Source organism: Triticum urartu, chromosome 7A (assembly GCF_056163025.1).
Source record: "Triticum urartu cultivar PI428250 chromosome 7A, HENAU_Tu73, whole genome shotgun sequence".
In the NCBI taxonomy this organism is placed as follows: Eukaryota; Viridiplantae; Streptophyta; class Magnoliopsida; order Poales; family Poaceae; genus Triticum; species Triticum urartu.
The window spans coordinates 304270583-304295353 of NC_141879.1; the positions used below are offsets into that span (position 1 = coordinate 304270583).

General features: G+C 46.4%; 1 pseudogene; it reads left to right on the forward strand.

Moving 5' to 3' along the window:
- The first annotated feature begins 2789 nt into the window (after nt 1-2789).
- Nucleotides 2790-3472, forward strand: LOC125529726 (uncharacterized; annotated as a pseudogene).
- Nucleotides 3473-24771: the final 21299 nt, after the last annotated feature.

Here is a 24771-nt window from a genome sequence, read left to right on the forward strand (position 1 = left end):
CTTTTCCAAAAAAAATCTCGGGGACAACAAACACACTAAGAGATGCACTGAACATGAGACGACTTTAGCTTTTGTAATCGATATTCAGCTACCAGATCTCGAGCTATAGGGGACAGCATCTGGGGGATGAAATGGCATGATTCTTCATGTCCAGAAATCAAATACTCCTGGTTGTATACTTCTGTGTATATATAGGGCTCAGCAGAATGTAGACACATCAAACCAAAAGGCGCTTTTTCTTCAGCTCCTTTCTTCACCCACAATACAGAGAAAAGCTTCAAGATTGTTGGAGTTGTGTCGAATATAGTGTACAAGATAGGTTACAGTTGGACTATGAATTGTATTGTGTTTACATAGAATGTAGAGTCATGTCCTATTAGGATACTTGTATCTTAGGTCTCTCTTATATAGCGGGGGTAGACACACGATGTAACCTATGTCAACATAATAGCACCGGAATGCAGGGGAAGCCGGCGACATGTGCCGGTGTCCAGGGCGACCGGGTGCGGTATTATGACGGTGTCACGGGGAGGAGCGCCCGTAGTCAAGCCCCGGGGATGTAGCCATATCGGTGAACTTCGTTAACAAATCTCGGTGTCGTATTCGTGTGATTATTTGGTCCTCGAATGATTGACGGTATGCCTCAAATTTATTCTAACAAGTGGTATCATGAGCAAGGTTCGAAAGAGGCTGAGTTGTTGATTTAGAAGATGGATCGTGTCAGATTCGGTGCAAAGACGGCGGTCGTGAGAATTCATTATCGAAGATAGGGCTGGTAGGTTTGAGGAATTTCTCTCGTGGAAGCTATTGGTTTGCGGCTGGATGGGACCGAGAAAGAATAGCAATCGAAATCGACGAAATCATGTTGCAGCTAGAGTCTGTGGCGTCGGCTAGATCGGTTCAGGCGATCGAAAGCGGCGGCGGCGAAATCGTGGAGCGACAGGAGTACCGCGCGTCTCGGAGCGGCACTTCGCTAGCGCAGGCGTGTGCGGGCGCATGGCCAGGCGGCAGCATCTGGCCCACTGGGGCGCTCGCGCGTGTCTCTCGCCGAGTCGGACCGAGCAGGCAGCGCCAGGTGGCCCTGTAGGCCGAGGCGTAGGCTCAGTCGGCTTGTACGGGCGCATACGGCAAGGGCCAAGGTGTGGCTACTCAAGTCGCGACGGGGCTGCTGCATGCATGGTGTACACGAGATTTGTTTGGCTAAGAAAAAACATCTGCATTATACATGGTATTGACGTGGCATGGACAACAACACAATAAAGAAAAAGATGCTTTGAAGGTTACGGGAGGCAAAGGTTTGATGCACCCATGGAGACTACCAGGCTAGTGAAAATTTCTTTTGGAAGTGTTGCTAATTGCACACGAGGTTTTACCATGAAGATAGCAGATTGGTGATGTGCGTACAAGGCTTGTGGAGTTTCGAGCATATCGTGCAGTCGAATAAGTCCGGCTGGGTTAGACTGGACAGTCTGATGGATCGACTCAAATCGGTTGGTACAGAAGACGATGGTGGAATCAGCGACGACGACATAGGTGCGTGATGCTGATGGTGACCGACTTCTGGGCGTGGAAACACGCGACACGGGCATGAGTGCTTGTGTGGCTTGGATAAAACTATGGCGCGGGGTTGATTCAAGACGGTGCACATGAGAGCTTGAAGTAGACGGGGCGCGTGGGTGGATTGATCATCTACCATGGAGTCATGTTCAAGGTGGAGCTGGATTGAGGGGCTACGGTGTAAGGATCTAGGGAATCGAAGCCTATTCAGCAAGGGAGAAAAGCGAGTGACATGCAGTTCGGACTAGAGCCCAAGGGTCTGATGGAAGCATGAAACTCGTCATCGGTCGGTGATGATCGGTGGTACTCTACAGTGGGGGTTGAGTGGTGTGGTTTCACGACCCTTGAGACTCGACCGGGACAGCGGAGGCTCGACGCGGTAATAGCAGCGAGGCGTGCGGTGCACACGGGGCATGGAGATGTGCCAGGGCTCTGGTGGTCATACATGTGGTGAGACAACTGCGAATTTGACTCGGATGACTATAAGCAATGGTGAAATTCCATCAAGTTTCAGACATGCGGTTAAGAAAGGAGTCGTGATGTTGAGTTCGGGTAACACTTATGTGTGACACCCAATATGTGAGTTGTTCATTTTCACGCAAGTCAGTGATCAGTGTGTGATGCGTTGAACGAAGCTCTGGAAGTTGGGAGCATACACTAGAGTAAAGAGGAACTTAATTTTGCTCGAGTGTTGACAGTGATCAAGAAAAGAAGGGACTACAAGTTGCAGGTGGAGTCATATGGAGTAGCAGCGGTACTCATGGGATAAGCTCAAGTCCAATGTACATGGAAGTTTGACTCATGGAAAAATCCAGAGTGGTGGAGAATATTCGTCAAGATGGAGTTTGTTGGAGTTGTGTCGAATATAGTGTACAAGGTAGGTTACAGTTGGACTATGAGTTGTATTGTGTTTACATAGGATGTGGAGTCGTGTCCTATTAGGACACTTGTATCCTAGGCCTCTCTTATATAACGGGGGTAGACACACGATGTAACCTATGCCAACATAATAGCACCGGAACGCAGGGGAAGCCGGCGGCATGTGCCGGTGTCCAGGGCGACCGGGTGCGGTATTATAACGGTGTCACGGGGAGGAGCACCCGTAGTCAAGCCCCGGGGATGTAGCCATATCGATGAACCTCGTTAACAAATCTCGGTGTCGTGCTCGTGTGATTGCTTGGTCCTCGGATGATTGACGGTATGCCTCGGATTTATTCTAACAAAAATCAGATATGGCTTTCCACCTGAGATCGATAAGTTTGCCTTCTAGGCCTCACATCAGTGAGACGGAAGTCGAACAAGAGCTGCTGAGCCTGGAGGCAAGCATCTCTTCCTTCATTACCATCGGCACAATGTGCGAGGGTCTTATGAGGCTTGGAAACATCTACAATGGTGTTGAAGAAATCATTGGCCTACCAAGCAACCAAGTATGCTCTGCCCAGGAGAGGAAGATGTTGGATGGAGAAATGGAAGGTTCTCTCGAGCTACTAGATCTCTGTAGCACCATGCAAGAGATCTTCGTCGAGATGAAAGCCATTATCCAAGAGCTGCAAGTGGCACTAAGAAAAGGAGATGAAGCAGCTTCTCAAGCCAAGATCCAGTCTCACAAGAAACTTTTCAAGAAGACGGCAAAGAAGGCTACTTCTGAAGGTTGCAGCATGGTCATGCTATTGACTAAGGCTAGAGAGGTCTCTATCTCTCTGCTCGAATCCACAGTCCTCCTCTTGTCAAAGCAAATTGAAATGCGCAAACAGTCTCTTATCTCCAAGGCATTTCACAAGATGAAGAAGCTAGTTGTTTGTGAGGAGGAGCAATTGCAGGAGTTAGAGTGCAGCATCAGAGATCTTGAGAACGGAGCAGGACATCTGTTCAGGAAATTAGTCCAGAGCAGAGTTTCCCTCCTAAACATTCTTAGCTCATACATACTCCACATCACTCTTAGTGACCTGTGATTGGCATCCGCCTTTTTGAGGATTAGTCAATCTTGATACAGTTTTCTAGTATGTATACAGTATACAGTACAAATGTACAGAATATTAGAGAGAGAAAAGGCAAAGTTTTGATCTATTTCATGTTTAATGTTCTCTTTATACTTTCTTTTGATATCAACCTCACTTAGTGGATCTTGCTCCTTGTACATTATGTATGCCAAATCAAAGCTAGCAAGGGCTAAGGATGTGATTACCACAAAAATTATCAATTAATTAGTAAGATCGCCCCCCCATCACATGGTTGGTTGTGCAGTCTGGCACTATGCACAACCTCCATAGCAAACATGTCATGGTGTACAGCACTGAAATCCATGCCCAAGAAAAACCAAATCCATCTCAAGTTCTACCTGCTCTTGGAATAATTAAACCTGAACATCAAAACTTGCCCCGCCACTAAACTGTTTTGCTCCTTTCCACATAATACTTAACAAACTAACACCAATGGATTTCCTATACGAAAATAATAGCTGTGCCATGAAGATAGAACGTCAATCCAGTTGGCTGCTAAGAGAGGCTGGACACCGGTGACGATCTGATGGAATGTCGGGCATATGCTGGTTACAGAGCCAAGAATTATGTGGAGCCATCAGCTAATATAAAAAATGTTAGGAATGAGCAACTACTCTTTACTGAGGGCCAATGGCCAGTACATATACAGATGTGGTAAAGTGCAGAAAGACCCCTTATACAATGGGGATGTACACAATGAACTATACACATCTAACACCCCCCCCTCAAACTCATGGTGGATCAATAACACTGAGTTTGGAGAGGAAAAACCCATGCTGTGCTCGAGTCTGTGCCTTCGTGAAGAAGTCAGCCAACTGTAACTCTGAGGGCACATAGTGAAGAGCGAGAGTCTGATCCTGCACAGCAGCACACACAAAGTGGGCATCCACACCGATGTGCTTGGTGAGCTCATGCTTCACCGGGGCACGTGTAATACTGAGAGCACCTGTGCTGTCGGACAGGAGAGGAGTTGAGGTAGTAGCAGAGACACCAAAATCCTCAAGTAACCATCGTAACCAGATCACCTCAGCCGTCAACATAGCCATGGCTCGCAAATCAGCCTCTGTACTCGAGCGAGAAACTGCAGCCTGCTTCTTTGTCTTCCAGGCAATAAGCGAGCCACCAAGAAAGACATAGTAAGCAGACAGCGAGCGTCGATCAGAGGGATCACTAGTCCAGGTAGCATCAGAGTAGGCCTGGAGCTCAAGAGAGCTGGAGCGGGGAAAGAAAAGACGCTGAGAGATCATGCCACGAAGATATCGTAGAACACGGAGGAGGTGACTATAGTGGACAGAGGTGGGGGCTGAAACAAACTGACCCAGGATGTGGACAGGATATGAGATGTCAGGGCATGTAACAGCCAGATAGACAAGGCTGCCAACGAGGTGACGATAGCGAGTGGGATTAGGAAGAGGGTCACCATCAGAGGCACGAAGCTGAACGTTGAGCTCCATAGGAGTCACAACTGTGCGCTCATCACCAAGAGCAGCGCGAGCAAGAAGATCCTGAATATATTTTTCTTGGGAGATGTAGAAGCCATCAGAGGTCAACGAGATCTCAATCCCAAGAAAATAGCGAAGAGGACCAAGATCAGTCATGAGGAACTGGTCTCGAAGACGAGCCTTAACAAAGGCAATGTACACAGAGTCGTCACCAATAATGATCATGTCATAAACATAGAGAAGGAGAAGAGTCCGACCACGAGAAGACGTGTGGACAAATAGCGCGGGGTCATGGTCACTGGGCAAGAAACCAGCGGCAGTAACCACAGAGGCGAAGCACTCAAACCAGGCACGAGGGGCCTGTTTAAGACCATAGAGGGAGCGGCGAAGCCTACAGACCATACCATCAGGAGCATAGTACCCCGGTGGTGGCTGCATATAAACCTCCTCACGCAACTCACCATTGAGAAAGGCGTTCTGGACATCAAGTTGAGAGATAGACCACTGACGAACATAAGCCACTACAAGAAGAGTGCGGACAGTGGTCATGTGGGCCACAGGAGCGAATGTCTCATCATAATCGCGTCCCTGCTCCTGCTGGAAACTACGGGCCACAAGACGAGCTTTGTAGCGCTCAAGAGAACCATCGGAGCAAGTCTTAACCTTGTAGACCCACTTGCAGGTGATGGGACGAACACCGGAAGGGAGGGGAACCAGATCCCAAGTGTAGAGCGCTCAAGGGCAGCAAGCTCTTCGGCCATCGCAAGCTGCCATTCAGGCTGAGTCATTGCAGTCCGATAGGAAGTGGGCTCAGCAATGGCAGAGAGACCGTACCGAGCATGGGAGTAGCGATCAGGCAGGGGCGAGGCCAAGCACGGAGATTGTGAACCAGGGGAGACGTGAAGGGATGAGCACCAGAGGTGTAAGGCTCATCAGGGGAGACATCCGCAGTATGGGCGACGAGTATAGTGGAGAGGGAACGGTTAGAGAGGGCGACGGACTGGAGATGATGGTGGAGAGGTGGAGGAGGAGGGTGGAGAAGATGGGGTCGGTGGTGAATGAGAAGGAATGAGAGGTGCCAGAGGAAGAGGTGACATATGAGGCACATAGCGGGATGTATCGGGAAGGAGAAGGAAAGAAAGGTCGTCCACAGAGAAACTCGAGGAAGAAGGACGTGGGTAGTAAGAATGAGACTCATCAAAAGTCACATCACGCGAGATACGCAAGCGACGGCCCACAGGATCCCAACATCAATAGCCCTTGTGCTCATCACTGTAGCCAAGGAAAACACAGTCAACCGACTGAGCAGTCAGTTTGGTGCGTTCTCGGGGGGCAAGAAGAACGTAGCACACACATCCGAACATACGGAGAGCTGAGTAGTCAGGAGAGCGACCAGAGAGACACTCCAGAGGAATACCACCCTGTAGAGCAGTTGATGGCTGAATGTTGATGAGATAGGTGAAGGAAATATGCCCTAGAGGCAATAATAAAGTTATTATTTATTTCCTTATATCATGATAAATGTTTATTATTCATGCTAGAATTGTATTAACTGGAAACATAATACATGTGTGAATACATAGACAAACAGAGTGTCACTAGTATTCCTCTACTTGACTAGCTCGTTGATCAAAGATGGTTATGTTTCCTAACCATAGACATGAGTTGTCATTTGATTAACGGGATACATCATTAGGAGAATGATGTGATTGACTTGACCCATTCCGTTAGCTTAGCACTTGATTGTTTAGTTTGTTGCTATTGCTTTCTTCATAACTTATACATGTTCCTATGACTATGAGATTATGCAACTCTCGTTTACCGGAGGAACACTTTGTGTGCTACCAAACGTCACAACGTAACTGGGTGATTATAAAGGTGCTCTACAGGTGTCTCCGAAGGTACTTGTTGGGTTGGCGTATTTCGAGATTAGGATTTGTCACTCCGATTGTCGGAGAGGTATCTCTGGGCCCTCTCGGTAATGCACATCACTCAAGCCTTGCAAGCATTGCAACTAATAAGTTAGTTGCGGGATGATGTATTACGGAACGAGTAAAGAGACTTGCCTGTAACGAGATTGAACTAGGTATTGAGATACTGACGATCGAATCTCGGGCAAGTAACATACCGATGACAAAGGGAACAACGTATGTTGTTATGCGGTCTGACCGATAAAGATCTTTGTAGAATATGTAGGAGCCAATATGAGCATCCAGGTTCCGCTATTGGTTATTGACCGGAGACGTGTCTCGGTCATGTATACATAGTTCTCGAACCCATAGGGTCCGCATGTGACGCCCGGATAATTAAGCTAGTGAACCTTCGCTAATGATGCCACGTCACCTCGGTTAATGTTGATAATCTCGCGTTAGTTCAAAACCGATTGGAAATTCAAATTCAAAATAAAGGCAAACAACAAAACATTTGAAACACTAAAGCTAAAATGTTCGTATTGTGGAAAATAAGCCATACTAAATATTGGTGAAGAAACCACACTTCTGTAAAGTATTTAAATGCACTATAGTAAGTAAAACAACGACAAAAACAATTATTTGAATACTTTTAAAATACAAAAAAATTACAAACTATTTTATTTTAGGTGCCAAGTTAACTGTGGTAGTGGCATAACTATTAATACAGTTTTAGGTATAACATTTTGTATTTTATATAAACTTTTAAAATTTAATAAAACAGAAAAGTATAATGACAAAAGGAAAAACAACAAAACGAGAAAAGGCCCTCTGGCCAACTAGGTCAAACAGCCCACCAGGCCACAACCGGCCAGCCCACTAGGCCACAACCGGTCAGCCCACACCCCACTCATCCCCTTCCTCCTGGTACAGGAGGCAGAGGAGGGCGTGGCGGCCATCCCAGCCACCCTGCCCACCGATGCCGTCGTGGCAGACATCCACCGCTTCCCCCATTCGGATAAGGTCACGCCCAGCCTCCTCTCCCTCGCGGTCAAACCCTAGCACCCACTTTCCCCTCTCCCTCGCTCGCTCTCGCATCCGCATCGCGCAGTCGAGCCTCGTCGCCATGGCCGAACTCGCCCACGTAGCCACCGTCATCCCCGGGCTGTGAGACAGTGTCCGACCACTCCATCATCGTCTGCTACGTCGTCCTCGCAGAGCAAATCGCGCAGGAGAGCCCCACGTCGCCACCATCGAGCTCGTCTTCGACCGTCTGCATCACCGGCTGCCATCGTCGATTCGCTCGACCCCGACCTTCCTTGCCTCCTCGAGCTCGTCTTCGGCACCGCAGTGAGCTCCTCGTCCATCCCCCTGCTTGCCCCCTTCATTCATTGGTGTAGCCTCCATCCCCGAGCTCATCCGATATAGCGCATACGCGTACATACCAGCATGCGTGCTCGGAGTTGCTGTTGCTCCTTGCGAACTGCTGCTCCTGCATACTTGCTGTTGCCGCTCGCGTCGCCCGCGTGGCCGCGCCCATGCCCCTGAACCCCGCTCGTGCCTGCTGCCGCCTAGGGTCGTGCCCTGCTTCCCTTACTCGCAAGCGCCAGCGCGCCTCCTCCCTATTGCTGCCCGATGCTGCTGCTAGTGCATCGTTACTGCGTGCTATACTGCTGCTGCTTACTCGTGCTCATGCGATGCTGCTTGCTGCTGTTGCGGATGGGCATGGCCGCTGCCTTTGCGCCCATGCGTGTTGGCCATGGCAACACAGCCGTCGCATAGCCACTGGAGGTGAGGTGAGGCACGGTTGTACCAATGGCCGACCTAACTAATTAGGATTATTTTAGATTAGGGGCTAATTAGTACTAGTTAAATTAGTTGTTTCCCAATGACATGTGGGACTCCCCCTTGATTAAATTAGTTAGTTGTTTTATTAACACTTGTGACAATGACATGTGGGCCACACCCACTGTTGACCAGTCAAATTGACTTGGTCAACCCAACCCATGGCCCCACCTCTAATACACACCAGCTAGCACAGCACCATGTGACAAAAGTATTTAGATATAAAATTTCGAATTGAAATATTTTAGAAAATTCTTAAAACTTTGAAGAATCATATAAAATAATCTATAACTCGGATGAAAATACTTTATAATGAAAGTTGCTCAGAACGACGAGACGAATTTGAATACGCAACCCGTTTATCCGCCACGCATCCCTAGCATAGCGAACACGCAACTTTCCCCCTCCGGTTTGTCTGTCCGAAAACGCGAAACACCGGGGATACTTTCCCGGATGTTATCCCCCTTCACCGGTATCACCTAATACCGCGTTAGGGCACCCATAGCACCGTTACTTATCTTGTCATGCATCGTTATGCATCTGTTTGCATTATATTTATTGTTTCTTCCCCCTCTTCTCTCGCTAGACATCGAGACCGACGCCGCTGCTACCCAGTACGACTACGGTGTTGACGACCCCTCTCTCTTGCCAGAGCAACCAGGCAAGCCCCCCCTTTGATCACCAGATATCGCCTACTCTTTTCTCTATACTGCTTGCATTAGAGTAGTGTAGCATGTTACTGCTTTCCGTTATTCCTACCCTGATGCATAGCCTGTCCTTGCTACTACTGTTGTTACCATTACCTGCTATCCTACTGCTTAGTATAGGATGCTAGTGTTCCATCAGTGGCCCTACACTCTTGTCCGTCTGCCATGCTATACTACTGGGCCGTGATCACTTCGGGAGGTGATCACGGGCATATACGATATACTTTACACAGTTACATTACCTGTGATACTGTTCGGAGATGGGGGCTGAAGGGGCAGGTGGCTCCATCCCGGTAGAGGTGGGCCTGGGTTCCCGACGGCCCCCGACGGTTACCTTGAGACGGAGCGACAGGGCAGGTTGAGACCACCTAGGAGAGAGGTGGGCCTGGCCCTGGTTGATGTTCGCGGATACTTAACACGTTTAACGAGATCTTGGTATTTGATCTGAGTCTGGATACTGGCCTATACGCACTAACCATCTACGCGGGGACAGTTATGGGCACTCGACGTCGTGGTATCAGCCGAAGCACTTCGTGACGCCAGCGACTGAGCGGCGCGCGCCGGGTTGGACCGCGTAACGTGACTTCCTTTGTAATGGAGGTTGCTAGGTCTGCTCTCCGGCCGCGTACGCAACGTGCAGGTGTGCTATGGGCGATGGGCCCAGACCCCTGTGCGCTTAGGTTTAGACCGGCGTGCTGGCCTCTCTGTTGTGCCTAGGTAGGGCTGCGACGTGTTGATCTTCCGAGGCTGGGCATGACCCAGGAAAGTGTGTCCGGCCAAATGGGATCGAGCGTGTTGGGTTATGTGGTGCACCCCTGCAGGGAAGTTAATCTATTCGAATAGCCGTGATCTTCGGTAACAGGACGACTTGGAGTTGTACCTTGACCTTATGACAACTAGAACCAGATACTTAATAAAACACACCCTTCCAAGTGCCAGATACAACCGGTGATTGCTCTCTCACAGGGCGACGAGGGGAGGATCATCGGTTAGGATTATGCTATACGATGCTACTTGGAGGACTTCAATCTACTCTCTTCTACATGATGCAAGACGGAGGCTGCCAGAAGCGTAGACTTCGAAAGGACTAGCTATCCCCCTCTTATTCCGGCTTTCTGTAGTCCAGTCCACATATAATAGCCTTATTCCAGTTGATACCAATGCATACATATGTAGTGTAGCTCCTTGCTTGCGAGTACTTTGGATGAGTACTCACGGTTGCTTTCTCCCTCTTTCCCCCTATCCCTTCTACCTGGTTGTCGCAACCAGATGTTGGAGCCCAGGAGCCAGACGCCATCTTCGACGACGACTCCTACTACACCGGAGGTGCCTACTACTACGTGATGCCCACTGACGACGACCAGGAGTAGTTTAGGAGGATCCCAGGCAGGAGGCCTGCGCCTCTTTCGATCTGTATCCCAGTTTGTGCTAGCCATCTTATGGCAACGTGTTTAACTTATGTCTGTACTCAGATATTGTTGCTTCCGCTGACTCGTCTATGATCGAGCTCTTGTATTGGAGCTCTCGAGGCCCCTGGCTTGTAATATGATGCTTGTATGACTTATTTTATTTGTAGAGTTGTGTTGTGATATCTTCCCGTGAGTCCCTGATCTTGATCGTACACGTTTGCATGTATGATTAGTGTACGATTAAATCGGGGGCGTCACAAGTTGGTATCAGAGCCGACTGCCTGTAGGAATCCCTCTTCCACACTCCTTGGCCGAAGTTGAGTCTAGTCGATGAAAACTGTTTTACTAACATGGTTGTGCGGCCCATGGGCCCACGTCGCCATTGGGTGGTATTAGGATCTTTTGTTCCTCGTCTATACTCTGGAACTCTTATCTCTCTTCTATTCGGGTTAAATGATTTTGCTAAAATCTAACTTTAGGTTCTCGTTACACTTCCTGCCGGAGAGCCCCTTCATTACAGATGATCGACTGCTTCAACAGAAGATTTTGACAATACTCTCCGATGTTCTCCTGAGACTTTGTGCCATCGATTTTGCGATTCCCTTCCATCGATAAACCCTATGGATAACCACGTACACTTGCCATTCATTCAATGATTCCCCATTGATCTTGTTATTACAAGATACCTCGAAATTCTCTCTACTGTTTCGACAATCCTTTGAGTTTACTGCCTTGCAGTTCCTTGCCCCAACAATACCCCTACAGATAATTCCTCGGACTTATCGAGTATCCACTCATTCCCAGTTGTTCTTGTGTTTCACAATGGTCTTCGAAATACTATTCGATCCTCCAAAAATCCTTAGTAGCTTATTGCTCTACAATACTTGTTTTCTTGCATGATGGATGCTTTCCATATGTCTAGCAATATTCGTTAGTATCCTTAGGCATCGTCATTTTGATCCCTTTGATTCAACATGAGTGCGAATACACGCAACCATCAGTTGATCCTTTTAAATTATCTTTCCGGCTCAGACGTCAGTTTAAACATGAGCTGGTTCTCAACAAATCCAATTGCCGTCGATTGTACCCCTAAGGCTATTCTACTTGCCAATCCCTAATCAGAACATTGCTTCCGATCCCTTGATTTGAAAATCATAATTCCTTTGCATTTGAGCTCTGGATTAGTCAGTTGTTTCCATAATCCAATGCCTTTGCATTGTTACTTCCTCTGGCTGTGTGCCGATGCTCACATCAGCTCTGTTATGGACCGGTAGATCCTTTAATGGATTTTATCCGACAACATCCTTCATATTCAATAACCATGTGAGCCTTCCCTCGGATACATAATGCCTTTGGTAAATTGTATCATCTACTTGCTCAACCTTGCTCTACTTTCGAGCTTGTGATATTTACTCTTGAAACTTGTGGTATATGTTTCTAAGAAGCCCCTATGGGTTGAACATATGCCTTCTCTAAACCGTGTCAACTCGAAAGTTTTCACGAGCCTTACACTTCTGGTATTATGCCAGGTAAAATTTCAACACTACAACTTCTTCGAAAGTGAGAAGTGAATGAAAGGTTATGCATTGGAGAAGTGGGAGTCGACCTTGAGCTTTGTGTTCATGCCCATGGACACGATGTAGATCTTATCATTAAAGCTTCTCTTAAATTAATTATTCCTTTGGTATAAGTTCACCTTATATCTAGGATCTGGCCTTTTGCAATCGTGGTTCCGACCATGTTCTCCTTTAAATACCATTTCGCGTGCAAGTTTAAGCGCTTGTCTTCTGTAGGGCAATACCCCAGTCCAACCTCTACTTTGACTGTCATCGAGTATTACCCCTCTGGTATCTCGAGATTATCACGGGACTACATAACTTCTTATGAGTTCTTCATCAACTATTATTCTTGCCGATTCCAGTGCCCCCTCGAGATATGAGTTACTAGTCACTCTAGAACACCGATAAGTGAATCGATTCAGCACTCCGATTCAATAACTCTAAGTAATTTTCGTGGCTTATGAGTTTAATAATCCTTCAAGTCATTCCTAGCCTGATTGGCTATATCATTATCGTGCTAAAATTTAACTGTGCCACCTGTTCCTTATTACCGGAGCACATCTTTCGACAATAAGCTAAGCTTACGTCGATTTCTTTGTCCTATCGTTTCACCTTGAACAGAAAGCTTGATTTCGAGTTTGTGTTGTACCCGTGTTCCAATAACCTTCCGTTTCATCATTCCTTTGACTTGTTGTCGTCGCTGATTGATTACATCTTCAAGAAAACTTTCGACAAATGTGTCGTGATCATCCTCAATGTAATGAGATCTTCCATGATATCAATCGACTTCCCGATGAGAAATACCATCCTTACCCCTCGATGATTTGTGTTACCATCAACAACACCCTTACCGTTCTTTCATCACAAACTCGTTCTATTATTGATGCAACCTGCTATCCAGCTTGCATTATATTCTACCTTGAAGTATTACTATCTTTTATGTCAAGGTTGTTGTGAGACTTGCTCCACCCCATAACAATTCTTGATACAGTGATACTTATCTCCGTATCCCTTTGTTTCTTGGTCCCCGTGTTGATTCTAATCGGGATGCAGTCAACGGAACTGCTGTGATTCTGCACTTCTAGCAACCCTAATGCTTTGATATTAATGGTCGATATTTCATTCTTGGACCATTGGTTATTGAATCACCATTCTAAATATTGATCATGCTACCTAAGCCCATATTTCGGGTGCACCCTTCTATCATTGTTCAGTTGTGTATGTTTCCCTCGAGCATACATCACTATATCATTTGATCTGACAAAGGTTATCTCCTTGTTCAGATAATCGTGGAAATCCATTTTTTTTAAATCCCAATGGAATGTCGCTGAGTCCATCGGCCACCTCCTCACCCTCTCCTTGATTTAATGATGAACTCTTGTTTTGGAACTCTCTTCCATAGTTCGTTCCCTGAGAATCTTACGATGTCACCTCGTTACTTTGTGTCGCACCTTTTCTTCTCAGGCATCCTGAGCCTGAGGTATACAAACACCAATCAGATCTGAATCTCGGTCAGATATGATGGTTGGAACATATTTCCAAGAGTTATAACAATGGTCTTTATGTGACCCGGTAAGGTGATGTTGTGCCTAGCACACCTGGCCGGAGGCCCTATTGTTATAGATTCCTTTTCAGCAAGGTTATCCATTCTTCCATGAGGAAATTGTAATACTTATTCTATTAGTTGTTTCTGATGGATCCTTTGTATCCAAAGTCTGACCTTTACTTGAAGACCTTTTCAATGCTATCTCGAAGCATGTCTGTGGTGCTCCGATTTTCAACAAGAACATTTGAAGCCCAATGCTAAAGGTTACTTGCTCAATTATCCAAACATCGTTGCATGGGTAATGTCATCAAATTTCTCTCCCCTTTCCTAAAGAGTTTTCTACATTATATCCTGCCAAGGATATCATGCTCTGCTTGTCCTTCGGAAGGATATACTCCTAATATATGTGTTTAAACACATTTTCCTTTCCATTATTTGGTTTAACCTTTCTTGTGGTCTATATGATCTAAGCAGTAATATTCTCCTGCTTATGTAAACACCTCAGTGTACAATTCTGTCAGCAAGACCCTGTTACTACTGTTGATGACATTCCGGTAGCCGCCGATGGACGAGAACTTTGCCTATTGGTCCGCCTCGTTCAACGAGCAAGAAAATGGTTCTATTCGTCCCTCGCCCTTGGTACCGACATTGTTGCCGACATAACCGGCAGACGATCCTCTGACATGCCTTGCTTACATGATTGTGCAAGACGTCACCACCCTTTCTACTTTTAAACCACATGGTGGGCCCATAACCCATAGTTCCACAGGATCGAAACCTGACTCTCCTCTACGCCCTGTTGCCAAAGTTATTCCTAGAGCTTGACTTCGTATGTAATTCACGGGCCACCTGCCTAGTGATCTATTCTGGTATCAGACGCGATACTTATTCCCTTTGCTCTGAACCCCTTTCATATTTTGTATCAGGCAACGACCGATTGCCTATGCACTTGAAACTTCTACTTTGCACCTTCTTACTTTGCTCTCGATGTGTTTCATTTCTTCAGCTTGAGAGATACTCATGTGTTCCTTCTTGGGATAACCCTAGATGATTTTCCCTTATAACATTCTATCGTTGTACAGTTGCGGCTTACCGATTTGTAAGTACGATGGAGTTCCCGAAGAAAGGATGACAACTTCATCATGATGCATTGGAATAAAGAATTCAAGACATCAACAAAAGGGATTAACTTCTTCGAGAAGAGCAGCCAAGACCGAGAAGATCCGTTAGAATATCGTGACCAGACCTTTCCCCTTACTCTACCTCTTAAATCTCGGGACAAGATTTCTTGTAGTGGAGGAGAATTGTGACGCCCGGATAATTAAGCTAGTGAACCTTCGCTAATGATGCCACGTCACCTCGGTTAATGTTGATAATCTCGCGTTAGTTCAAAACCGATTGGAAATTCAAATTCAAAATAAAGGCAAACAACAAAAAATTTGAAACACTAAAGCTAAAATGTTCGTATTGTGGAAAATAAGCCATACTAAATATTGGTGAAGAAACCACACTTCTGTAAAGTATTTAAATGCACTATAGTAAGTAAAATAGCGACAAAAACAATTATTTGAATACTTTTAAAATACAAAAAAATTACAAACTATTTTATTTTAGGTGCCAAGTTAACTGTGGTAGTGGCATAACTATTAATACAGTTTTAGGTATAACATTTTGTATTTTATATAAACTTTTAAAATTTAATAAAACAGAAAAGTATAATGACAAAAGGAAAAACAACAAAACGAGAAAAGGCCCTCTGGCCAACTAGGTCAAACAGCCCACCAGGCCACAACCGGTCAGCCCACACCCCACTCATCACCTTCCTCCTGCTACAGGAGGCAGAGGAGGGCGTGGCGGCCATCCCAGCCACCCTGCCCACCGATGCTGTCGTGGCAGACATCCACCGCTTCCCCCATTCGGATAAGGTCGCGCCCAGCCTCCTCTCCCTCGCGGTCAAACCCTAGCACCCACTTTCCCCTCTCCCTCGCTCGCTCTCGCATCCGCATCGCGCAGTCAAGCCTCGTCGCCATGGCCGAACTCGCCCACGTAGCCACCGTCATCCCCGGGCTGTGAGACAGTGTCCGACCACTCCATCATCGTCTGCTACGTCGTCCGCGTGGCCGCGCCCTGCATACTTGCTGTTGCCGCTCGCGTCGCCCGCGTGGCCGCGCCCATGCCCCTGAACCCCGCTCGTGCCTGCTGCCGCCTAGGGTCGTGCCCTGCTTCCCTTACTCGCAAGCGCCAGCGCGCCTCCTCCCTATTGCTGCCCGATGCTGCTGCTAGTGCATCGTTACTGCGTGCTATACTGCTGCTGCTTACTCGTGCTCATGCGATGCTGCTTGCTGCTGTTGCGGATGGGCATGGCCGCTGCCTTTGCGCCCATGCGTGTTGGCCATGGCAACACAGCCGTCGCATAGCCACTGGAGGTGAGGTGAGGCACGGTTGTACCAATGGCCGACCTAACTAATTAGGATTATTTTAGATTAGGGGCTAATTAGTACTAGTTAAATTAGTTGTTTCCCAATGACATGTGGGACTCCCCCTTGATTAAATTAGTTAGTTGTTTTATTAACACTTGTGACAATGACATGTGGGCCACACCCACTGTTGACCGGTCAAATTGACTTGGTCAACCCAACCCATGGCCCCACCTCTAATACACACCAGCTAGCACAGCACCATGTGACAACAGTATTTAGATATAAAATTTCGAATTGAAATATTTTATAAAATTCTTAAAACTTTGAAGAATCATATAAAATAATCTATAACTCGGATGAAAATACTTTATAATGAAAGTTGCTCAGAACGACGAGACGAATTTGAATACGCAACCCGTTTATCCGCCACGCATCCCTAGCATAGCGAACACGCAACTTTCCCCCTCCGGTTCGTCTGTCCGAAAACGCGAAACACCGGGGATACTTTCCCGGATGTTACCCCCCTTCACCGGTATCACCTAATACCGCGTTAGGGCACCCATAGCACCGTTACTTATCTTGTCATGCATCGTTATGCATCTGTTTGCATTATATTTATTGTTTCTTCCCCCTCTTCTCTCGCTAGACATCGAGACCGACGCCGCTGCTACCCAGTATGACTACGGTGTTGACGACCCCTCTCTCTTGCCAGAGCAACCAGGCAAGACCCCCCTTTGATCACCAGATATCGCCTACTCTTTTCTCTATACTGCTTGCATTAGAGTAGTGTAGCATGTTACTGCTTTCCGTTATTCCTACCCTGATGCATAGCCTGTCCTTGCTACTACTGTTGTTACCATTACCTGCTATCCTACTGCTTAGTATAGGATGCTAGTGTTCCATCAGTGGCCCTACACTCTTGTCCGTCTGCCATGCTATACTACTGGGCCGTGATCACTTCGGGAGGTGATCACGGGCATATACGATATACTTTACACAGTTACATTACCTATGATACTGTTCGGAGATGGGGGCTGAAGGGGCAGGTGGCTCCATCCCGGTAGAGGTGGGCCTGGGTTCCCGACGGCCCCCGACGGTTACCTTGAGACGGAGCGACAGGGCAGGTTGAGACCACCTAGGAGAGAGGTGGGCCTGGCCCTGGTTGATGTTCGCGGATACTTAACACGTTTAACGAGATCTTGGTATTTGATCTGAGTCTGGCTACTGGCCTATACGCACTAACCATCTACCGAGGACAGTTATGGGCACTCGACGTCGTGGTATCAGCCGAAGCACTTCGTGACGCCAGCGACTGAGCGGCGCGCGCCGGGTTGGACCGCGTAACGTGACTTCCTTTGTAATGGAGGTTGCTAGGTCTACTCTCCGGCCGCGTACGCAACATGCAGGTGTGCTATGGGCGATGGGCCCAGACCCCTGTGCGCTTAGGTTTAGACCGGCGTGCTGGCCTCTCTGTTGTGCCTAGGTAGGGCTGCGACGTGTTGATCTTCCGAGTGCGGGCATGACCCAGGAAAGTGTGTCCGGCCAAATGGGATCGAGCGTGTTGGGTTATGTGGTGCACCCCTGCAGGGAAGTTAATCTATTTGAATAGCCATGATCTTCGGTAACAGGACGACTTGGAGTTGTACCTTGACCTTATGACAACTAGAACCAGATACTTAATAAAACACACCCTTCCAAGTGCCAGATACAACCGGTGATCGCTCTCTCACAGGGCGACGAGGGAAGGATCATCGGTTAGGATTATGCTATACGATGCTACTTGGAGGACTTCAATCTACTCTCTTCTACATGATGCAAGACGGAGGCTGCCAGAAGCGTCGACTTCGAAAGGACTAGCTATCCCCCTCTTATTCCGGCTTTCTGCAGTCCAGTCCACATATAATAGCCTTATTCCAGTTGATACCAATGCATACATATGTAGTGTAGCTCCTTGCTTGCGAGTACTTTGGATGAGTACTCACGGTTGCTTTCTCCCTCTTTCCCCCTATCCCTTCTACCTGGTTGTCGCAACCAGATGTTGGAGCCCAGGAGCCAGACGCCATCTTCGACGACGACTCCTACTACACCGGAGGTGCCTACTACTACGTGATGCCCGCTGACGACGACCAGGAGTAGTTTAGGAGGATCCCAGGCAGGAGGTCTGCGCCTCTTTCGATCTGTATCCCAGTTTGTGCTAGCCATCTTATGGCAACGTGTTTAACTTATGTCTGTACTCAGATATTGTTGCTTCCGCTGACTCGTCTATGATCGAGCTCTTGTATTGGAGCTCTCGAGGCCCCTGGCTTGTAATATGATGCTTGTATGACTTATTTTATTTGTAGAGTTGTGTTGTGATATCTTCCCGTGAGTCCCTGATCTTGATCGTACACGTTTGCGTGTATGATTAGTGTACGATTAAATCGGGGGCGTCACACCGCACGCTTAAAGTTCGGTGACGATCGTAATTAGGGTTTTTGTGTTTTGATGTACCGAAGGTTGTTTGGAGTCCCGGATGTGATCACGGACATGATGAGGAGTCTCTAAATGGTCGAGACATAAAGATTGATATATTGGAAGCCTATATTTGGATATCGGAAACGTTTCGGATGAAATCAGGATTTTACCGGAGTACCGGGGGGTTACCGGAATCCCCCCCCCCCCGGGGGGGGGGGTTAATGGGACTACATGGGCCCTAAGGGAGAAGAGGAGGGCCGACCAGGGCAGGCCGCGCACCCCTCCCCCTAGTCCGAATAGGACAAGGAAGGGGGGGCGGCGCCCCCCTTTCCTCTTCCCCCTTCCCCTTTCCTTCTCCAACAAGGCAAGAGGGGGGAGTCCTCCTCCCGATGGGAGCAGGACTCCTCCAAGCGCACCCCTAGGGCCGGCCGCACCTCCCCCTCTCCCTCCTTTATATACGAGGGCAAGAGGGCACCCCATGACACACAAGTTGATCTTCGTGATCGTTCCTTAGCCGTGTACGGTGCCCCCTTCCACCATATTCCACCTCGGTCATATCGTAGTGGTGCTTAGGCGAAGCCCTGCATCAGTAGAACATCATCACCGTCATCACGCCGTCATGCTGATAAAAATCTCCCTCAACACTCGGCTGGATCGAAGCTCGAGGGACGTCACCGAGTTGAACGTGTGCAGAACTCGGAGGTGCCGTACGTTCGGTACTTGGATCGGTCGGATCGGGAAGACGTACGACTACTTCCTCTACGTTGTGTCAACGCTTCCGTTGCCAGTCTACAAGGGTACGTAGACAACACTCTCACCTCTCGTTGCTATGCATCACCATGTTCTTGCGTGTGTGTAGGAAAATTTTGAAATTACTACGTTCCCCAACAGTGGTATCCGAGCCTGGTTTTATGCATTGATGTTATATGCATGAGTAGAACACAAGTGAGTTGTGGGCGATATAAGTCATACTGCTTACCAGCATGTCATACTTTGGTTCGGCGGTATTGTTGGATGAAGCGGCCTGGACCGATATTATGCGTACGCTTACGCGAGACTGGTTCTACCGACGTGCTTTGCACACAGGTGGCTGGCGGGTGTCAGTTTCTCCAACTTTAGTTGAACCGAGTGTGGCTACGCCCGGTCCTTGCGAAGGTTAAAATAGCACCAACTTGACAAACTATCATTGTGGTTTTGATGCGTAGGTAAGAACGGTTCTTGCTAAGCCCGTAGCAGCCACGTAAAACTTACAACAACAAAGTAGAGGACGTCTAACTTGTTTTTGCAGGGCATATTGTGATGTGACATGGTCAAGACATGATGCTAAATTTTATTGTATGAGATGATCATGTTTTGTAACCGAGTTATCAGCAACTGGCAGGAGCCATATGGTTGTCGCTTTATTGTATGCAATGCAATCGCGTTGTAATGCTTTACTTTATCACTAAGCGGTAGCGATAGTCGTGGAAGCATAAGATTGGAGAGACGACAACGATGCTACGATGGTGATCAAGGTGTCGCGCTGGTGACGATGGTGATCATGACGATGCTTCGGAGATGGAGATCACAAGCACAAGATGATGATGGCCATATCATATCACTTATATTGATTGCATGTGATGTTTATCTTTTATGCATCTTATCTTGCTTTGATTGACGGTAGCATTATAAGATGATCTCTCACTAAATTTCAAGATAAAAGTGTTCTCCCTGAGTATGCACCGTTGCCAAAGTTCGTCGTGCCCAGATACCACGTGATGATCGGGTGTGATAAGCTCTACGTCCATCTACAACGGGTGCAAGCCAGTTTTGCACACGCAGAATACTCAGGTTAAACTTGACGAGCCTAGCGTATGCAGATATGGCCTCGAAACACTGAGACCGAAAGGTCGAGCATGAATCATATAGTAGATATGATCAACATATTGATGTTCACTATTGAAAGCTACTCCATTTCACGTGATGATCGGTTATGGTTTAGTTGATTTGGATCACGTGATCATAGATTAGAGGGATGTCTTTCTAAGTGGGAGTTCTTAAGTAATATGATTAATTGAACTTAAATTTATCATGAACTTAGTACCTGATAGTATCTTGCTTGTCTATGTTTGATTGTAGATAGATGGCCCGTGCTGTTGTTCGGTTGAATTTTAATGCGTTCCTTAAGAAAGCAAAGTTGAAAGATGATGGTAGCAATTACACGGACTGGGTCCGTAACTTGAGGATTATTCTCATTGCTGCACAGAAGAATTATGTCCTGGAAGCACCGCTGGGTGCCAGGCCTGCTGCTGGAACAACACCAGATGTTATGAACATCTGGCAGAGCAAAGCTGATGACTACTCGATAGTTCAGTGTGCCATGCTTTACGGCTTAGAATCGGGACTTCAACAACGTTTTGAACATCATGGAGCATATGAGATGTTCCAGGAGTTGAAGTTAATATTTCAAGCAAATGCCCAGATTGAGAGATATGAAGTCTCCAATAAATTCTATAGCTGCAAGATGGAGGAGAATAGTTCTGTCAGTGAACATATACTCAAAATGTCTGGGTATCATAATCACTTGACTCAACTGGGAGTTAATCTTCCTGTTGATATTGTCATTGACAGAGTTCTTCAATCACTGCCACCAAGCTACAAGAGCTTTGTGATGAACTATAACATGCAAGGGATGGATAAGACGATTCCCGAGCTCTTCGCAATGCTAAAGGCTACAGAGGTAGAAATCAAGAAGGAGCATCAAGTGTTGATGGTCAACAAGACCGCCAGTTTTAAGAAAAAGGGCAAAGGGAAGAAGAAGGGGAACTTCAAGAAGAACAGCAAGCAAGTTGCTGCTCAGGAGAAGAAACCCAAATCTGGACCTAAGCCTGAAACTGAGTGCTTCTACTGCAAGCAGACTGGACACTGGAAGCGGAACTGCCCCAAGTATTTGGCGGATAAGAAGGATGGCAAGGTGAACAAAGGTATATGTGATATACATGTTATTGATGTGTACCTTACTAGAGCTCACAGTAGCACCTAGGTATTTGATACTGGTTCTGTTGCTAACATTTGCAATTCGAAACACGGACTACGGATTAAGCGAACACTAGCAAAGGACGAGGTGACGATGCGCGTGGGAAATGGTTCCAAAGTCGATGTGATCGCGGTCGGCACGCTACCTCTACATCTACCTTCGGGATTAGTATTAGACCTAAATAATTGTTATTTGGTGCCAGCGTTGAGCATGAACATTATATCTGGATCTTGTTTGATGCGAGACGGTTATTCATTTAAATCAGAGAATAATGGTTGTTCTATTTATATGAGTAATATCTTTTATGGTCATGCACCCTTGAAGAGTGGTCTATTTTTGATGAATCTCAATAGTAGTGATACACATATTCATAATTTTGAAGCCAAAAGATGCAGAGTTGATAATGATAGTGCAACTTATTTATGGCACTGCTGTTTAGGTCATATTGGTGTAAAGCGCATGAAGAAACTCCATACTGATGGACTTTTGGAATCACTTGATTATGAATCACTTGGTACTTGCGAACCATGCCTCATGGGTAAGATGACTAAAACGCCATTCTCCGGTACTATGGAGAGAGCAATAGTTTGTTGGAAATCATACATACAGATGTATGTGGTCCGATGAATGTTGAGGCTCGTGGCGGATATCGTTATTTTCTCACCTTCATAGATGATTTAAGCAGATATGGGTATATCTACTTAATGAAGCATAAGTCTGAAACAGTTGAAAAGTTCAAAGAATTTCAGAGTGAAGTTGAAAATCATCGTAACAAGAAAATAAAGTTTCTACGATCTGATCGTGGAGGAGAATATTTGAGTTACGAGTTTGGTCTACATTTGAAACAAAGCGGAATAGTTTTGCAACTCACGCCACCCGGAACACCACAGCGTAATGGTGTGTCCGAACGTCGTAATCGTACTTTACTAGATATGGTGCGATTTATGATGTCTCTTACTGATTTACTGCAATCGTTTTGGGGTTATGCTTTAGAGACGGCTACATTCACGTTAAATAGGGCACCATCAAAATCCGTTGAGACGACGCCTTATGAACTGTGGTTTGGCAAGAAACCAAAGTTGTTGTTTCTGAAAGTTTGGGGCTGCGATGCTTATGTGAAAAAAGCTTCAACCTGATAAGCTCGAACCCAAATCGGAGAAATGTGTCTTCATAGGATACCCAAAGGTGACTGTTGGGTACACCTTGTATCACAGATCCGAAGGCAAGACATTCGTTGCTAAGAATGGATCCTTTCTAGAGAAGGAGTTTCTCTCGAAAGAAGTGAGTGGGAGGAAAGTAGAACTTGATGAGGTAATTGTACCTGCTCCCTTATTGGAAAGTAGTTCATCACAGAAACCGGTTTCTGTGACACCTACACCAATTAGTGAGGAAGTTAATGATGATGATCATGAAACTTTAGATCAAGTTGTTACGGAACCTCGCAGGTCAACCAGAGTAAGATCCGCACCAGAGTGGTACGGTAATCCTATTCTAGAAGTTATGTTACTAGACCATGACGAAACTACGAACTATGAAGAAGCGATGGTGAGCCCAGATTCCGCAAAATGGCTAGAAGCCATGAAATTTGAGATGGGATCCATGTATGAGAACAAAGTGTGGACTTTGGTTGACTTGCCCGTTGATCGGCAAGCAATTGAGAATAAATGGATTTTTAAGAAGAAGACTGACGCTGACGGTAATGTTACTGTCTACAAAGCTCGACTTGTTGCGAAAGGTTTTCGACAAGTTTAAGGGATTGACTATGATGAGACCTTCTCACCCGTAGCAATGCTTAAGTATGTCCGAATCATGTTAGCAATTGCCGCATTTTATGATTATGAAATTTGGCAGATGGATGTCAAAACTGCATTCCTGAATGGATTTCTGGAAGAAGAGTTGTATATGATGCAACCAGAAGGTTTTGTTGATCCAAAGGGAGCTAACAAAGTGTGCAAGCTCCAGCGATCCATTTATGGACTAGTGCAAGCCTCTCGGAGTTGGAATAAACGCTTTGATAGTGTGATCAAAGCATTTGGTTTTGTACAGACTTTTGGAGAAGCCTGTATTTACAAGAAAGTGAGTGGGAGCTCTGTAGCATTTCTGATATTATATGTGGATGACATATTACTGATTGGAAATGATATAGAAATTCTGGATAGCATAAAGGGATACTTGAATAAGAGTTTTTCAATGAAAGACCTCGGTGAAGCTGCTTACATATTAGGCATTAAGATCTATAGAGATAGATCAAGACGCTTAATTGGACTTTCACAAAGCATATACCTTGACAAAGTTTTGAAGAAGTTCAAAATGGATCAAGCAAAGAAAGGGTTCTTGCCTGTGTTACAAGGTGTGAAGTTGAGTAAGACTAAATGTCCGACCACCGCAGAAGATAGAGAGAAAATGAAAGATGTTCCCTATGCTTCAGCCATAGGCTCTATCATGTATGCAATGCTGTGTACCAGACCTGATGTGTGCCTTGCTATAAGTCTAGCAGGGAGGTACCAAAGTAATCCAGTAGTGGATCACTGGACAGCGGTCAAGAACATCCTAAAGTACCTGAAAAGGACTAAGGATATGTTTCTCGTATATGGAGGTGACAAAGAATTCATCGTAAATGGTTACGTTGATGCAAGCTTTGACACTGATCCGGATGATTCTAAATCGCAAACCGGATACGTGTTTATACTAAACGGAGGAGCTGTCAGTTGGTGCAGTTCTAAACAAAGCATCGTGGCGGGATCTACATGTGAAGCGGAGTACATAGTTGCTTCGGAAGCAGCAAATGAAGGAGTCTGGATGAAGGAATTCATATCTGATCTAGGTGTCATACCTAGTGCATCGGGTCCAATGAAAATCTTTTGTGACAATACTGGTGCAATTTCTTTGGCGAAGGAATCCAAATT